Source organism: Schistocerca piceifrons, chromosome 3 (genome assembly GCF_021461385.2).
Source record: "Schistocerca piceifrons isolate TAMUIC-IGC-003096 chromosome 3, iqSchPice1.1, whole genome shotgun sequence".
Lineage (NCBI taxonomy): Eukaryota > Metazoa > Arthropoda > Insecta > Orthoptera > Acrididae > Schistocerca > Schistocerca piceifrons.
The window spans coordinates 145,022,187-145,040,495 of record NC_060140.1 but is presented as its reverse complement, the minus strand read 5'-3'; the positions used below and the strand labels follow the sequence as shown (position 1 = coordinate 145,040,495).

General features: G+C 43.8%; 1 protein-coding gene across 1 annotated transcript in view; it reads right to left on the bottom strand.

Moving 5' to 3' along the window:
- Positions 1-17,740, bottom strand: part of LOC124789518 (A disintegrin and metalloproteinase with thrombospondin motifs adt-1-like) — a 148,198-nt gene extending 130,458 nt beyond the window's left edge. The window contains exon 1 of the mRNA XM_047256907.1: positions 17,711-17,740. The gene's annotated coding sequence lies outside the window, so the exon portion shown is untranslated. The remainder of the gene's footprint in view (positions 1-17,710) is intronic.
- Positions 17,741-18,309: the final 569 nt, after the last annotated feature.

The window sequence follows — 18,309 nt, the reverse complement described above, 5'->3', positions numbered from 1 at the left end:
CTCTTGTGTAATGTACTTTCTTACATCACGCATTTTTTTAAGACCAGTTGTTGAATGTCTCTTTGGGTTTGCTGCCGGATCCTAAAATCATGTCTGGCCGCATGTACGTGATGCTCTGAATAGATTTTTGGATCACTTCAACTGTCTTCATCCCCGCATCAAATTTACTATGGAGGTTGAAAGTTATGGGATGTTTCCATTTTTAGACGTTATGGATTATAAAAAACCAGATGGTACTTTGGGACACAGTGTTCACCGAAAGCCGACACACACAGATCGGATCTGCATTCTAAGAGTTGTCATCCACCACACCAATGCAGTGGCGTCCTTAGGACTTTGGTGCGGAGAGCGTATGCCATTTCCGATGCGGACAGCTTAACCCAAGAGCTTGCGCATTTGATGGCTGTTTTTAAGGACAATGGATACTCCGAGAAGCAGATTCGTCGGGCTATGGAGTTTGGACCATCTCTGGAGGTGCATGAAGAGGAACATAGATCGGTGGCCTTTCTTCCTTATGCTGGAGGCATATCGTTTAAGATTGGACGAATTTTAAGGAATTTTAACATTAAGAGTGTGTTCCGTCCATCTTCTAAGATTAGGGCACTACTCGGCTCTGTGAAAGATGATTTGGGGCTTAGGAAACCCGGTGTATATAAAATTCCGTGTCAGTGTGGGAAGGCTTACATTGGCCGTTCGATTTGCATAGTGCATGACAGGTGTGTGGAAAATCGCCGTCATACGAGGCCACAACAGCTGGAAAAATCGGCAGTAGCAGAACACTGCTTAAATGAGGGACACAGTATGAAATTTGATGAAATTGTGGTAGTTGCCAACATTTCTGTATTTTGGAACAGTGTCTATAAAGAGGCGATTGAAATTAGGTTGGCGGATAATTTAATCAACAGAGACAATGGGTTTCCTCTTAGCAAGAAGTGGAATCCTGTATTATCTCGCATCAAAACTTAACGTTTTTCGGCGAGGTCCTTAGTGCGCTATATATTGTTGCAAGCAGTGTTCTACTAAGGGCGGCGCCACCTCCCTGTCTTGGAGGGCAGCAACCGTGATGAGCGGCGCCTGCTCCGTGTACTGAACGGTGGCCTATATAGGACGTCGATTTGCAGCCTGGCGTCAGTTCTCAGCGGGACTCATCAGCAGAAGCCGCATATTCCTGAAGATGGCGACCAGTTGGATCGCCGAAATATCGAGTCAAGCTGATTTTAGGATCCGGCAGCAATCGCGAAGAGACTTTCACGACTTATTACGCCGGGAAAGCCTACGTAATCACATCAAGACTAGTTGTTTTTTTATTAGCGATATCGGCTAACATATTCAAATGTAAGCGCAGTCTCTCAATGTCTAGTTCATTTTTGAAAAACTCAGTTCATTTTTCCAAATTTTTTTCACCTCTGTTTACTAAAATAGCAAGCACTCTTGTTCAACTGCAATGACCTGGATGAGTCCAGTTGAAGGAAATCGCCACCGTTTCACAAACTTCATTTTAAATAGCTTTGTAGTATCCCTTAGGGGTTTTGAAAGTGTGCAGTGAGCTGACTTCGTTGTTTTCATACTTCTTTGGTATACATCGATTCCAAGGAAGCGAAGGATCATCAACTTGTGAAGGTTTTTCTTTTAAACACAATTTCCAAAAGTGTTCAAAACTGTCACGCCTTCCATTTAATACACAAATCAGCCCTCATATATTTTTTCCAGATCAGCAACACTTAGACGAGGGCACTGAACTTTTTCCATTGTCATCCTCGACTGGGTTCATTGCATGGCAATAAAGACGTAAAAAGAAATTAGTCTTGAATTGTAACATTGAGTCAAGGTAGCCAGCACATTTGTAACCTGCCTCTGTTGTCCTCTGCAGAAAACGTTTCAAAAAACTCTAGAAGTTCTTCAAAGTTTTTCAATATTCTCAAGATACTAGAAGCTTGCATAGTCCATCGAGTCGGGCAAAGGGATCGTAGACCAGCTTGGTTATTGGCGCTCTCACAGCGCATGCTTCTGATAAGTCCCATCCTTTAGTTGGATTCCCTTACGGTGTTTATTAAGTCCTTGGCTAAAGCCATAACATCCCTTATAGACGTAAAATGGCGGAGACTGTCTACAACTACCCAAGTCTAAACTGTGAGCAGTGCAGTGCACATAACGTGCTTTTGGTTGTATATCCAAAACTAACTTTTTTTAGTCCTTTGAACTTACTTCTCATATTCGAGGCACCACCATAGCACTGTCCTCTTAAGTTATCCATTGACAAATGAAGACGAGCAAAAACGTATTTTAAAATACTAAACAGAGTTTGTGATTCAGTGTTGGGGGTCTCGTATAAGCCAATAAAGTCTTCGTTGATGACTAAGGAATCATCGACAGTACGAATACAAAATGACACTTGTTCGTGAATCGAATAATCACTTGTTTCATCAACCATAATAGAATAATATTCAGTTTTCTTGATTGAAGCCAATACCTTTTGTCAACAGACTTTCCTGGTAGATCAATGATCTCGTTATGAATAACGAGGGATGTCCATTTTTCCCCGAATGCAATGAACAATCTTTAAACTCAGGTATGCCATTCTTTTGGAGCTCCAACAATTGAAAAAAAATTTGAGTTTACATCGTCGTGCCCTCTAAAATTCAGTCCTTATCGGCACAGAAATTGCACGGTAGTAAAAATTGTCTCAAGAGCTAAACGGCCTCTCTTCATATCACTACCTAACTGTTCATTCAATTGGGAGGCCACACTTCGGTTAGTGATAGAATTTAGTTTCAGAACACCTTCTTTATTCGTAAACGTATTTTCATGAAGACGGAATTTTTCCAAAGCCTTTTTCCAGTTAGAAAACCCTACGGAAGAAAATGATTCTTGTTTTCTTGAAGAAAATTGTAATAGATTTTTAGCAGCTGCCTCTTTGCAGGTTTTGCAAAAAACTTTTTCGGTAGATGCTTCATATTCTAGCCATGTATATTTCATCAGCTGAGACTTCTGAAATGATCTTCCCTTACCAGATTGTTCAGGTTTCGGCTGTGAATGGTTCTCGTCTGAAGACGACGAAGCAATTGACGACACAATAATTGTTGGAGGTTGACTTGGAGTATCATCAATTTCCAAATGCGCCTTTTTGGTAATAAAATTATCTATTGCAAACTTAATTCACAATACACTTAGAGACTAAAGTAAACGAATAAAATATAGTCACATAAAATAGTCCACTAGACATTAAAATTGGAACACTAAACACGTCTGCAGCATGCACTGAACGAAACTATCAACACTGTATGACTGCGACAGTAGGGTGTGCTTTATATAGCCGCGGCATCGTAATGTTTCGAAGCGTCAAGTCGACACAAGGCGGAGGGTTCCAGGCGCTTCTGCTCCAGTCCTTTAGATGTCGCTGCGGCCGCAGAGCTGGCCCGCCGGCGCCAGACTTTACCCAAAGGTTCACGCACTTGGACAGATTCTAAGTGTGCCCGCAGGACCATAACACTATCATGGTTCACACCATTCGTTTACAGTTAACCTGCTTACTACCATAATAATTACTTGTTTTAACTCATTACTGAATGTATTTTAACAGGTAACTATCGTCAAACAAGGAAAATAAAAACTTCCAACATAATTTTGTGATTTTACAAAGCATAATATAACTAATAATTTTCTTAAATTATTGGGTGAGTAGATTTTTTTATCTGTCAAGTTAAATAATTGGAAATTTCATTATTTATAAAACGTCAGTTCCTCTCTAAGATTTGTTACAGCCTCAACATAACGGATTCACGACCTATGTGCTGTTTTCTGCTCAGGGGACAAAATCTATAGAAGACTGCAGGTTGGTGAACATTACTTAAAACTTATGCATTCCACTCAGCATGGTGGAGGCAAACAGGTACCTCGCGTGTACTGCAATCTTAGTAAAAAATAAGATCAGGGACACGTCATCCTCACGCTCCCACTCTCTCTCCTTTCCAACTTGCTGTAACTGCAGGTAGAATGCCATACGATGTGGACATTCTTCGTCACTATCATTAGCGAACTGGTAATGGGGATTGACTTCCTCTGGCATTTTCATCTCTCTCTAGACTTGCAGGTTACTGCGCTTTTACACCACGAAACTAGTCTCATCCTGTGAATTTTTGCTCTGATGCCACCTCCCCAATGCACACCATGTGTTCCCCTGGGCTTTCTATCCATGACGATGATCCATGGTCTGTCATCATGAAAGGATGCACTAAGACCAAGGGTGCTATCACGATGACACACCAGCATTACTTGGAAACACACAAAGCATCAGAGATGCTCAGTGCTGGAAATGCAAACCTACTCCAACAGCTTCACGATGTATCTGCACAACTCACCCATGCATGCACGTATGAAAGGTATTCTGTCACCCCCACTCACGACACACACACCTCATTACCTTCATCATAGGCAGCTAGGCCACAGGCGCACTTGACCACACTGCAGCATTCGCAGTTCAGTGAGATGCCTTCTGCCTCAGTTTTCAGTGCATTATCCGTGTCTTCCATCCCCTCACATTGTGAGTGAAGGTTTGGCGGTGCGCCATTTGGAACAGTATGAGACACTGCATTCTCACGAGTTCCGGTGCGCCAGTCCATTTGCAAAAATCATACCTCGAAATATCTTTGGACTCAGACGATGTTGGCTATCACCACACTTTTTGGTGTCTTAGAATTTCTTTTCATGCTCTATCGATTGAAAAACACGGCCGAAACATGGCAACAGTTCATTGATGGTGTTCTCTTCAAATTGGGCTGTTGCTAGAATAGCTTGATGACATATTAATCTTTTCTGTAACCGCCAGGATCATGAACAACATCTTAAACTTGTTCTCTCAACTTTAGAAGATGTGGGGGTGATCATTACGGGGAAAAAATCTCTGTAGTGCAAAACCAAAGTGATGTACCTCAGACTCATCGTCAACACTAAAGGCGTCAAATCCACATCTGAACAGATGGGACTCATTCTACGATTAACACCGCCATAAATTTATTACGAACTATGAGGTTTTGTAGGTATCCCTAACTTTGAACGACGTCACCTACCACACACTGCAGAGATTCACACCCCACTCACCAATGCCCTCGCTGGGTCAAATATGCAAGGCCAGAGAAAACTTGTATAGGCTCTTACAACGCAAAAAACTTTAGACCGTGCCAAAGTCAGCCTTGAGAAAGCGATCGCCCTAGCACACCCCACATCAGATCCACAACTCATGACCACTATGGACGCTAGTGACTCTACTATTGGGGCATTACTACAACAAGTCGTTGCAGATGAAACACTGCCACTCCACTTCTTCTTAAAAAACTTTTGGCCTCACAGTCAAAACGGCCTGCATTCAATCGTTAGCTACTGGCTGTGAATGAATCTGTTTGATGGAGCTGTATCAAATGGAGACATGTGATCTACACAGATCACAAACCACTCACTGATGCGATATGGCACTCACCAAAGGATCTGAGCTCTCACCGAATTCCTCACCGTGATCTCATTAAGAAATAGACAACAGATATCCATCACCTACTATCTATCGCACGTCAAAACTATTTCACCCGACCTTGACTACACGAAAGTAGCAATGAACAAGATTGTGATCCGTCAATTACCAAAACACTCAACAGTGTCACCTCTAGTTTGTGCAGCGAATGACAAACGAATCCCGGTACCAATGCCCACATCCTCTGCAATGTCTCACAGAACAGAATACGACTTTTCATCCCTGCAACCATGTCCCACGATCTTCCATCAACTCCACAGCCTGATCCACCCAGGTGTTCAACCGTCTGACTCGTAACTGAACAATTCATTTTGCCAAACGTCAAATGAGATTGCCAAATCTGGTCACAGGCTTGTCTAGCTTGCCAGCACAGCACAGTCAGTCGCCAAGCACAATCTCCACTAGGCAGCTTCAGTATACCATGTGCTCGATTTTGTTTTGGTATGTACACATGGACCTCGTCGGCCCTCTGCCAGAATCGAAAGGCTGCAAATACTTACTGTCAATAATAAATCGAGTCTCACACTGGGTTGAAGAGTGCCAGTGAAAGACATTACAGTGGAATCTACCATTCGAGCTTTCATTGACATATAGATAGCTCACTTTGTCTGTCCTGAAACGATTACTACGGACCATAGGAGACAATTAGATTCCACCCTATTTGATGTTCTCTGCTAGTTTTGCGACATCACACGAAAATGGATAACCACATACCACCCACAGATTAATAGCCTCGTGGAGTATTGGCACGACACGCTGAAGACTTCAATCATATGCTGTTGTGGATGTTGGACGGAGACCTGCCATGGGTGATGCTCTGCATGTATATGGCATTTAAGGAGGACCTCTAGGCTTCTTTGGCAAAAGTACTACATGGGAAGACCTTACACTCCGTGCAGAGTTCGTCCTACAGACACTAACCCCAGATCAGGTACACCTGCTGGCATCAATACAACAGGTGAAGCGCCACATTCTAGATTTACAGGCGCAACCCCTATGGCAGACACAACTCTGAAAACCTTCCGACACAAAGCACTATCGGACTGTGAGTAGATCATGCTATGTGATGACACCGTTTGGACAGCCCTACAACCCCCGTATTCCAGACCGTTTTCATTTGTCAAATACTGTGCACACAGTTTTGCTATCATATTCAATGGAAAAATAACGACGGTCTCCCTCCACAAACTCAAGCTCGCAAGTGTTCTCCATGATCCTCTCTCCTCATGCCCTACAAATTTAGACTGCCCACGTGTTGTCCAGGATGGTCCCCCCCCCCCCCCCCGCCGCCCTCCGGCGGCATGACATCGACAATCCCAGACGCCAGCCACGATGCTTCTGACACACCCAGCGTACCAGTTGCCTGACTCCTCAACTGTGTCTACTGATTACTGCTACATTTCAACTACATGGCCTTGCCCTCTTCTCTGCCAGCAGACAGTGTCATAACCATCACTGCACCGGCACGGGCGCCTCGTCAGCCATTGCCACGTGACATACCACTGACTCTGCCTGCCACGCCAGCCAAGGCACTGTCCAAGCTGGTGTATCCATATTCATCTCACCTGCACCCAGCGTATGCCACTTCGACCGCCCGCTGTGGCTCCCCACTCACCAAGCGCCATTTCATCTTTGTACCACTGCCTTCGACTTTCTGATGCCGAGAAATGGTCCAGCCATGCCGTGCACTACAGCCAGCCATGACACAGCTAGTCATGCGCATCTGTGCAGGCTCTCTGCAGTCTACAATACTCACCAAGTATCACTATTCGCAGTTCTCCCTGTTAGAGGTGGAGGGGGCTGTGTGGACGCTTCAGCGTTAGTGACACCACTGACCAGTGAGGCTCTGTGGTGGAAAGTTTGCAACGCCAGAAACCTGCAGCGAATTACGGAGATTAGATGACTGGTGCATGGACTGGCAGCTTACCCTAAATAAGTGTAACGTATGGGGCATAAGCTAATGAAGAGATCCATTACTGTTCGATTATGCTATTGGGCAAAAATCACTGAAAACAGTACCTAGGGGTATTCTTCCTGACCGATTCAAAGTGTAATGACCACATAAAATTAACTGTAGGAAAGGCAGATGCCACGTTGAGACCGACTGAAAGAATCTTAAATTAATGTAATTCATCCACACAATCAGGTGGTTATTGTTATTTATATCTACATCTATGATCTGAAAACCGCTGCGACTTGCATGGCAGAATGTACATCCCAGTGTACCAGATTTTAGGGCCATTTCCCGTTCCATTCACGCAAGAAGAGCGGGAAAAATGATCGTTTAAATGCTTATGTGCGTGCTGCAATTAATGTAATATTATTCTCACGATCGCTATAGGAGCGATATGTAGGAGATTGTAGTAAGTATATTCCTACAGTCATCATTTAAAGTCAGTTCTTGAAGCTTTGTTAACAGATCTTCTCGGGATAGTTTCCATCTATCAGCAAGAGTCTGTTCTTTCAACATCTCAGTGACACTCTCCCGTGGGTCAGATAAGCCTGTGACCATCCATGCTGTCCTTCTCTGTATAGTTTCAATGTCCCCTGCCAGTCCGAATTGGTATGGATCCCACGTACTTGAGCAATATTCCATTATGGGTCACACAAGTGATTTGTAAGTAAGCAGTCTCCGTTTTAGACTAACTGCATTTCCATAGTATGCTACCAATAAACTGATGTCTGCTACCTGCTTTACCTACGAATGATGTGATAATTCCACTTCATGTCCCTACTAAGCATTACACCCAAGTATTTGTATGAGTTTACAGATTCCAACCATGACTCGCTAATATTATGTTTTTTTTTTTGTGAAGTGCATAGTTTTACATTTTTGAACATTTAGAGGAAGCTGCCAGTCATTGGACCACTTCGAAATATTTTCAAGTCCTGACTGAATATTTGTACAGCTTCATTCAGACTGTATTTCGTTGTAGATAACTGCATCATCTGCGAAAATCTGCCCGCATCTCGTGGTCGTGCGGTAGCGTTCTCGCTTCCCACGCCCGGGTTCCCGGGTTCGATTCCCGGCGGGGTCAGGGATTTTCTCTGCCTCGTGATGGCTGGGTGTTGTGTGATGTCCTTAGGTTAGTTAGGTTTAAGTAGTTCTAAGTTCTAGGGGACCGATGACCATAGATGTTAAGTCCCATAGTGCTCAGAGCCATTTGAGCCATTTTTTGCGAAAATCTGAGGTTACTATACAACATGAACAGCAAGTAAGCCAACATGCTTCCCTGGGGTACACCCGAAGTTACTTCTACATTTGTTGTGATGACTCTCCATCCAAGATAACGTGCTGCGTCCACCCTACCAAGAAATTCTCAATTCTCTCAGATATTTCGTGTGATACCCCATATGATCTTACTTTTGATAATAAGCACAAGTGTGATACCGAGTCAAATGCTTTTCAGAAATACTGCATTTATCTAACTGCCTTAAACGATGGCTTTCAGTATGTCGTGAGAAAAGTGCGAGTCGGGTTTCACATGATCTATATTTTCGAAATTCATGCCAGCTGGCGTGGAGGAGGTCGTCCTGTTCGAGATACCTCATTATTTGAGTGACATCTTGGCGCTGCAAATCGATATGAAACGGAACGAGATATGATAGTTGTGCCAGGAAAGGCGAATGATCGACTTTGGTTTCTTGGGAGAATTTTTGGAAAGTATGGTTCATCTGTAAAGGAGGCTGCATATAAGGACGATAGCTGACCTATTCTTGAGTATTGCTCGAGTGTCTGGGATCTGCACCAGATCGTATGGAAGGAAGACATCGAGGCAATTCAGAGACAGGCTGCTAGATTTGTTACCGGTAGTTCCGAACAACATGAAAGTGTTACGACGATGCTTCATGAACTGAAATGGGAATACCTGGAAGGAAGGCGACGTTCTTTTCGAGGAATACTATTGAGAAAAACTGGAGAATCGGAATTTTAAGCTGATTACAAAACGATCCGACTGCCACCAACATACATCTCGGGTAAGGACCACGAAGATACGGGAAATTAGGGCTCATACGGAGGCAAATAGACAGTCGATTTCCCCCGCTCTCGCTTCGAGTGACACAGGATACCCTCCGCAATGCACCGTAGATGCAGATGTTTGAGCTTAGAATATATTCTGAGATTCTACAACAAATTAATGTCAAGGGCATTGGATGGTAGTTTTGTGGATCATTTCTGCTGTCATTCTTGTAGGCGGCTGTGACCTGTACTTTCTTCCAACTACTGGGCTCAGTTTTTTTTATATATATATTTTTTTATCAAGGGATCTACTACAGTATGTAGTTAACAGAGGGGCTAACTCAACTACGAACTGGGTGCAGGATCTAATAGGGATTTCATCGGGCCCTGGGACTTTGTTCAGTTTTAACGATTTCAGCTGTTTCTCAACGCCACTGACACTATTATCTATTTCACTCGTCTTCAATGGTAGGAGAATTAAGTTGCGGCAATACTGCCGGGTTTCCAGTTGCAATGGAACATTTAAAAACAGAGTTAAGCATTTCTGTTTTTGCTTTGCTATTCTCTACGTCTGTTCCACCCTCGTCTATGAATGACTGGACACTAACTTTGGTGCAACTAACAGCCTTTACATATGACGAGAATTTCTTTATGAACGACCATTTACAATATTCTGCTATGGTAGTCACTGAAGACTTCACGCATTGCTCTCTTGACTTCCAAGGAAGGAAGATTGGGTTTAACGTCGCGTCGACCTAAAGGTCATTATAGACGAAGTACAAGCTCGGATTGTGCCAAGGATGGGAAAGGAAATCGGCCGTGCAATTTCAAAGGAACCATCCCGGCATTTTCCTGGGGCGATTTAGGGAAATCACGGAAAACCTAAAACTGGGCGGTCGGATGCGGGTTTGAACCTTCGTCCTCCCGAATGCAAGTCCAGTGTGCTAACCACTAGCGCCACCCCACCCGGTGCTCTCTTGACTGCCAAACGCGTTTCTCTCTGTCTATAGCCCTATGCTTTGTTCTATAACTGTGCAGTAGTCTCTGTTTCTTTAGAAGTTTCTTTACAGCGATTGTATATCATGGAGGATCTCTCCAATTACCCTCCTGTTGGATATGTACATACTGTACTTACTGGTACCAGTTTCGACGTGGACTTCCTCAAAGAGGTCAGGTACATATTTCCATAGTGAGGGGGTTCTGAACTATCTGTTCTAGGTAGTTTTTAGAGAGAGCATTTAGTAACGTTTGACAGGATATCCTACTACGCTCACCACTTACAAAAATATAATTTTCCCAATTAATTGTTGGATGACTAAAGTCTCCTCCAGTGATTACAGTATCATTAGGGAACTTACATACAAGAGAACTGAGGTATTCCCTAACGCATTCGGTAACATGAGGAGGATAAATTGGTGGTCGATGGAAGGGCACTATTATAATTTTTGCCCAAGCAATCTCTGATGCAGCTTCAAGTTATACCTCAGTGGATTTGAATTTCTTGTCTGCTGCGACAAATACACCACTTCTATTTCGAATTTCCCTATCCTTTCGGCATACGCTTAAATTTTCCCCAAAGATCTCACTACTGTCAACTTCAGGTTTTAACCAACTATCTGTACCTAATATTTGCCGATCTTTTGCGCTTTTTGGGAGGTCTTCAAACTTCTACCTTTTGTTGCGTATTCTTCGGCAGTTGACCACTAAGATTTTGATGCACCGTCTGCGGGAGGCATTTCTTTGAATCTTACGCCGATACTTCTGGTTTTCCCACAACCGTTATCTGGATTGGATGGAGAGTCGCCTAATCTAAAAAGCCCTTATGTGCACCCCATGCACAGTCAGCTGCATTTCATGTGTACTGAACACCAGACCTGTTTAGGGGGGGGGGGGGGGGGAGACCTTCTCAACCCTACGGCGCAGTTCTACGAAGTCACAGCCTAGCTTATCACGGAACCTTCCGAGTCTCTGGTTCAAGCATTCCACTCGACTCAGAACCACGAGACCACGATGTGTTTGGGGACAATGCTGTAGATTGTGGGCTTCATCGAAACTTCGTACGCAGTTCTGGTATTTTCAACCGCAGTCGCTGGGACGATCCAAACATGGCATCGGAGCCCATACATAGAAAGAAGGATCCTTTATTGTATGATTATATGATAGAGGAACAAACACTGGTAGCAGCTACATCTGTAAAATATCTGGGAGTATGCATGCGGAACGATTTGAAGTGGAATGATTATATACCAGGTTGAGATTCATTGGGGGAGTCCTTAGAAAATGTAGTCCATCAACAAAGGAGGTGGCTTACAAAACACTCGTTCGACCTATACTTGAGTATTGCTCATCAGTGTGGGATCCATACCAGATCGGGTTGACGGAGGAGATAGAGAAGATCCAAAGAAGAGCGGCGCGTTTCGTCACAGGGTTATTTGGTAACCGTGATAGCGTTACGGAGATGTTTAACAAACTCAAGTGGCAGACTCTGCAAGAGAGGCGCTCTGCATTGCGGTGTAGCTTGCTCGCCAGGTTTCGAGAGGGTGCGTTTCTGGATGAGGTATCGAATATATTGCTTCCCCCTACTTATACCTCCCGAGGAGATCACGAATGTAAAATTAGAGAGATTAGAGCGCGCACGGAGGCTTTCAGACAGTCGTTTTTCCCGCGAACCATACGCGACTGGAACAGGAAAGGGAGGTAATGACAGTGGCACGTAGCCCTCCGCCACACACCGTTGGGTGGCTTGCGGAGTATAAATGTAGATGTAGATGTAGATGTACATGACAGGTTTTGTTTGTTCCAACGTGCGCCACAGTCTGTAATTAGTTGCACCCTGTTTCCTCTGTAGCTGCTGGAATATCCTCTTCAACAAACATGCCAAATTTAAACAGACGCAAAATCCCCAAGATTGACGATCTTTTACAGAAGCTCGAAATTTAGCGCGGACTTCAATGCGAGATGCCTATAACAGTTTCCACAACGAAACTTTGTCTCGAAACCTGGCAGAAAATCCAAAGAGATTCTAATCGTATGTGAAGTATGTTAGCGGAAAGAAACAATCAATGGCTTCTCTGCACCATAGCAATGCAGATACTATCGAAGACAGTGCTGCCAAAGCAGAGTTACTAAACACAGCCTTCTGAAATGCCTTCACAAAAGAAGATGAAGTAAATATTCCAGAATTCGAATCGAGAACAGCTGAGTAACGTAGAAGTAAATATCCTCGGAGTAGTGAAGCAACTTAAATCACTTAATAAAAGCAAGGCTTCTGGTCCAGACTGTATACCAATTTGGTTCCTTTCGGAGTATGCTGATGCATTAGCTCCATACCTAACAATCTTATACAACCGTTCGCTCGACCAAAGATCCGTACCAAAAGACTGGAAAGTTGCACAGGTCGCACCAGTATTCAAGAAAGGTGGTGGTGGTGGTTAGTGTTTAACGTCCCGTCGACAACGAGGTCATTAGAGACGGAGCGCAAGCTCGGGTTAGGGAAGGATTGGGAAGGAAATCGGCCGTGCCCTTTCAAAGGAACCATCCCGGCTCAAGAAAGGTAGTAGGGGTAATCCACCAAATTACAGGCCCACGTTAACGTCGATATGCAGCAGGATTTTAGAACATATATTGTGTTCGAACGTAATGAATTACCTCGAAGACAACGGTCTATTGACACACAGTCAACATGGGTTTAGAAAACATCGTTCCTGCGAAACACAACTATCTTTTTAGTCACATGAGTGCTATTGACAAGAGATTTCAGATCGATTCCGTATTTATGGATTTCCGGAAGGCATTTGACCCTGTACCACACAAGCGGCTCACAGTGAAATTGCATGCTTATGGAATATCGTCTCAGTTATGTGACTGGATTTGTGATTTCCCGTCAGAGAGGTCACAGTTCGTAGCAATTGACGGAAAGTCATCGAGTAAAATAGAAGTGATTTCTGGCGTTCCCCAAGGTAGTGTTATAGGCCCTTTGCTGTTCCTTATCTATATAAACGATTTTGGAGACAATCTGAGCAGCCGTTTGCAGATGACGCTGTCGTTTATCGACTAACAAAGTCATCAGAAGACCAAAACAAACTGCAAAACGATTTAGAAAAGATATCTGAATGGTGCGAAAAGTGGCAGTTGACCCTAAATAACGAAAAGTGTGAGGTCATCTACACGAGAGTTAAAAGGAACTCGTTAAACTTCGGTTACACGATAAATCAGTCTAATCTAAAAACCGTAACCTCAACTACAAACCTAGGTATTACAATAACGAACAACTTAAATTGGTAAGAACACGTAGAAAATGTTGTGGGGGAAGCCTAAACAAAGACAGCGTTTTATTGGCAGGACACGTAGAAAATGTAACAGTCCTACTGCCTACACTAAACTTGTCCGTCGTCTTTTAGAATACTGCTGTGCGGTGTGGGGTCATTACCAGATAGGACTGTCGGAGTACATCGAAAAAGTTCAAAGAAAGGCAGCACGTTTTGTATTATCGCGAAGTATGGGAGAGAGTGTCACAGAAATGATACAGGATTTGGGCTGGACATCATTAAAAGAAAGGCGTTTTTCGTTCCGACGGAATCTTCTCACGAAATTCCAATCACCAACTTTCTCTTCCGAATGCGAAAATATTTTGTTGACACCGACCTACATTGGGAGGAACGATCACCAAGATAAAATAAGGGAAATTAGTGCTCGTACGAAAAGATGCAGGTTTTCATTCTTTCCGCGCATTATACGAGATTGGAATAATATAGAAATCTGAAGGTGGTTCGATGAACCCTCTCCCAGGCACTTAAATGTGATGTGCAGAATATCCATGTAGATGTAGATGTAGAACAAGAGTAATGAGGCCTCCAGGCATATACACTGAGCGTACATGGTGTTCCTTCCCATCGATTGCTGCCATTTCCCTAAGAGGTACCATTATTCGCCGGAAGTTTGAACTGCTCACGATTAATAGATCCCTACCCTTTTGTGCTTGCCTCCTACTGCCACAGGAAAAATGAAGCTTCCTCAAGACAGGCGAAGTGAGTCCGACTGGCTCAGTTTCAGTGAAAGACTTGTTTGTTAGAAGGATAGGTATAGCAGCCTGAATCCGTGATCACTGTCTACCCTGTACAGGAAGCCTAGAGAGAGACAGTGTTGGCAGGAGAGGACAGTAGTTGAACTGTCTTTGGCATCTCTGGGACAAAACTCTTGGAAGGGCTCCCAATACACCCATTTGCAGCAGCTTCCAATCGCTTGACAGTAGTCAGGACGATTTTGATCTGCTTATGAATACTAACCAATTCACCCCCTGCCTGAGAAGAGCAAACACAGTGGAGGTGCATTATGCCTGGTGCAATATTTTACATATGAGTAAATAGTTTATGCCTAGTGAAGTATTTTTTAGAATACTGTAAAATGGGGATACTTTGTGACAGTTTTTAAGGTTTTACTCGCACGGGCCAGACAGTGTAAATTATGAAGTTTAATAAGTAATACCAAGAAGTTGCTGAAACCTTCCACTTTGTGGCCATATGTTATACAAATAAATATGTTCAACAGAAAACCATTATATAAGTGTTACAAGTTGTCACAAAGTTACCCCACTGGATGGGCTACTGTGTGACAAGCTTTGTTCTTGCTTCGAAATGTATGGAAAATAAACATTGACAGAAAGTTACCCCATCAGATGTTTGTTTAAAGCAATTTACAAAACATTGGTTTATTGTTTGACAACATAAAGAATTTACAAAGGTAGCTACTTAATCTAAAAATAAATCTTTACATCAAAGAGACCTCGCTTTCCTACTGGTGTTGGAAGTGCTATTTTATACAGAACTTCCTCCGTTGAATAATAAATGGAATCATCTCGTCCTGGCCACTTCCAGCGTATTTTTCACCTTTCCATGTCGCTTACCATGTAGCCTCCTTGCTCGATATCAGTCACTCTTCCTGGGAACATTTCCCCTTCGAAGTTCACTACCACAAAGTCAGCAAGTTTGAATGTGCATTCAGGGGTCTTCTCAGTGGCCCTTTTCAAAGTGGTGCACGTTTCTTGTGTCTCGATGTAACTTACCAGTAGTCGAAGGTGCGTCTCTGTCTGATGGCTCATCTGATGAACTTTCACAGACAGCTTCCGAGTCACTCGGATCTTCATAGGTCCACTTGATGATTTCACTCTCATCTGAGAACTCGACCTTATCAGTGACTCTTCCTGAGACGTCAGAACACTTTTTCTTCGGCTGCTGAGTATTGCCGGTACCAGGACTCGAAGATTTCGCCTTCGTCCTACCAATGGTCGCTTCTACTACTGGTATGCTGATTTTATGGTTGTATAATTATACTGCTTACATAAACATTACAATTAACGTCCAATGACGCCATAATGTAGCCAACATATTAACAATCAGGCTTACATACCTGTTTTCTGCTGTTCTTTCACATGAACGGCTCCAGCACACAAAGTTTACAACAATTAAAACAATGGCTCCAAAGCAGGTTTCAAGACCAACGCACTGCCGACGAACAAAAGAAGCGCGGCAGATTCAGCTGGCTGCCGCAAGGTGGTGCAGCACTACAGGAAAGCCGCTGGAGTTAATCTTTGGATTCTAGGCATCTTGGACGCAGCGGGAGATTCGAAATAAGCGAAAATTAACGTATGTCACAAAGTAGCCCCTACAGTCACAAAGTAACCCCATTTTACAGTTGGTTGTTGTTGTTGTTGTCTTCAGTCCTGAGACTGATTTGATGCAGCTCTCCATGCTACTCTATCCTGTGCAAGCTCCTTCATCTCCCAGTACCTACTGCAACCTACATCCTTCTTAATCTGCTTAGTGTATTCATCTGTTGGTCTCCCTCTACGATTTTTACCCTCCATGCTGCCCTCCAATGCTAAATTTGTGATCCCTTGATGCCTCAAAACATGCCCTACCAACCGATCCCTTCTTCTAGTCAAGTTGTGCCACAAGCTCCTCTTCTCCCCACTCCTATTCAATACCTCCTCATTAGTTACGTGATCTACCCACCTAATCTTCAACATTCTTCTGTAGCACCACATTTCGAAAGCTTCTATTCTCTTCTTGTCCAAACTATTTATCGTCCATGTTTCACTTCCATACATGGCTACACCCCATACAAATACTTTCAGAAACGACTTCCTGACATTTAAATCTATACTCGATGTTAACAAATTTCTCTTCTTCAGAAACGCTTTCGTTGCCATTGGCAGTCTGCATTTTATATCCTGTCTACTTCGACCATCATCAGTTATTTTGATCCCCAAATAGCAAAATTTTTTTACTACTTTAAGTGTCTCATTTCGTAATATAATTCCCTCAGCATCACCCGACTTAAGTCGACTTCATTCCATTATCCTCGTTTGCTTTTGTTGATGTTCATCTTATATCCTCCTTTCATGACACTGTCCATTCCGTTCAACTGCTCTTCCAAGTCCTTTGTTGTCTGACAGAATTACAATGTCATCGGCGAACCTCAAAGTTTTTATTTCTTCTCCGTGGATTTTAATACCTACTCCGAACTTTTCTTTTGTTTCCTTTACTGCTTGCTCAATATACAGATTGAATAACATGGGGGAGAGGCTACAACCCTGTCTCACTCCGTTCCCAACCACTGCTTCCCTTTCGTGCCCCTTGACTCTTATAACTGCTATCTGGTTTCTGTACAAATTGTAAATAGCCTTTCGCTCCCTGTATTTTACCCCTGCCACCTTTAGAATTTGAAAGAGAGTTTCCCAGTCTACATTGTCAAAAGCTTTCTGTAAGTGTACAAATGCTAGAAACGTAAGTTTGCCTGTCCTTAATTTTTCTTCTAAGATAAGTCGAAAGATCAGTATTGCCTCAGGTGTTCCAACATTTCTACGGAATCCAAACTGATCTTCCCCGAGGTCGGCTTCTACCAGTTTTTCCATTCATCTATAAAGAATTCGCGTTAGTATTTTGCAGCTGTGACTTATTAAACTGATAGTTCGGTAATTTTCACAACTGTCAACACCTGCTTTCTTTGAGATTGGAATTAGTATATTCTTCTTGAAGTCTGAGGGTATTTCGCCTGTCCCGTACATCTTGCTCACCAGATGGTAGAGTTTTGTCAGGACTGGCTCTCCCAAGGCCCATTTTACGGTAGTAAACAAATAACTTTATACTAAGTATGCAAGCTGAAACGTTTAGTGTAATTTGAGGAGTGTTACAAATGCTCCACGGGGCTGGGACCGTGCTGTGACTGACCGTTTTGCCGCCGTGTATGACGAGTGCGGCGACGACGCCGGGCGGGCCGGAGGCGGTGTAGCAGTGCCGCTGGAGGCCGCGCGGGTCGCCGACGGTGGCGCCGCGCAACGACAGCCCGGGAGACAGCAACCGCGGCGCGGGCCGCACGCGCAGCCGCAGTTGGCGGTCGCCGGGGGAGAGGTCCGCCGGCGCGTCCAGCCGCAGGACCAGGAAGGGGCCTGCGCCGGCCACGGCCCGGCACACCCGCACCGCGCCCTCTGCAACTGCACACCCCTCACTCAGACTTTCCTTTACATTCCACCAGTCAAGGTCATTCACAAAAGAGCCAACAGCATTGAGCTATTTAAAAGTGCGGTATTTTGCCAGTTCCGAGGAAATCATCTTTAAAAAAAATGAAAAGAAACGTAAAGACGCACCACGAAGAAATTAATCGGAATAGAACGGAAGTCGTCAGTACGTGCACTGACAAACAATTACAGATCATAAAAATTAGATGTTTTGTTCAGGAGATAGAGCTTCGTGTTGTAACTGCGACCGGGACGGTCGCGGGGTTGAAAAGACGGAAAGCGCAGCGGGACCCGCGGAGAGGCCCGCAAACA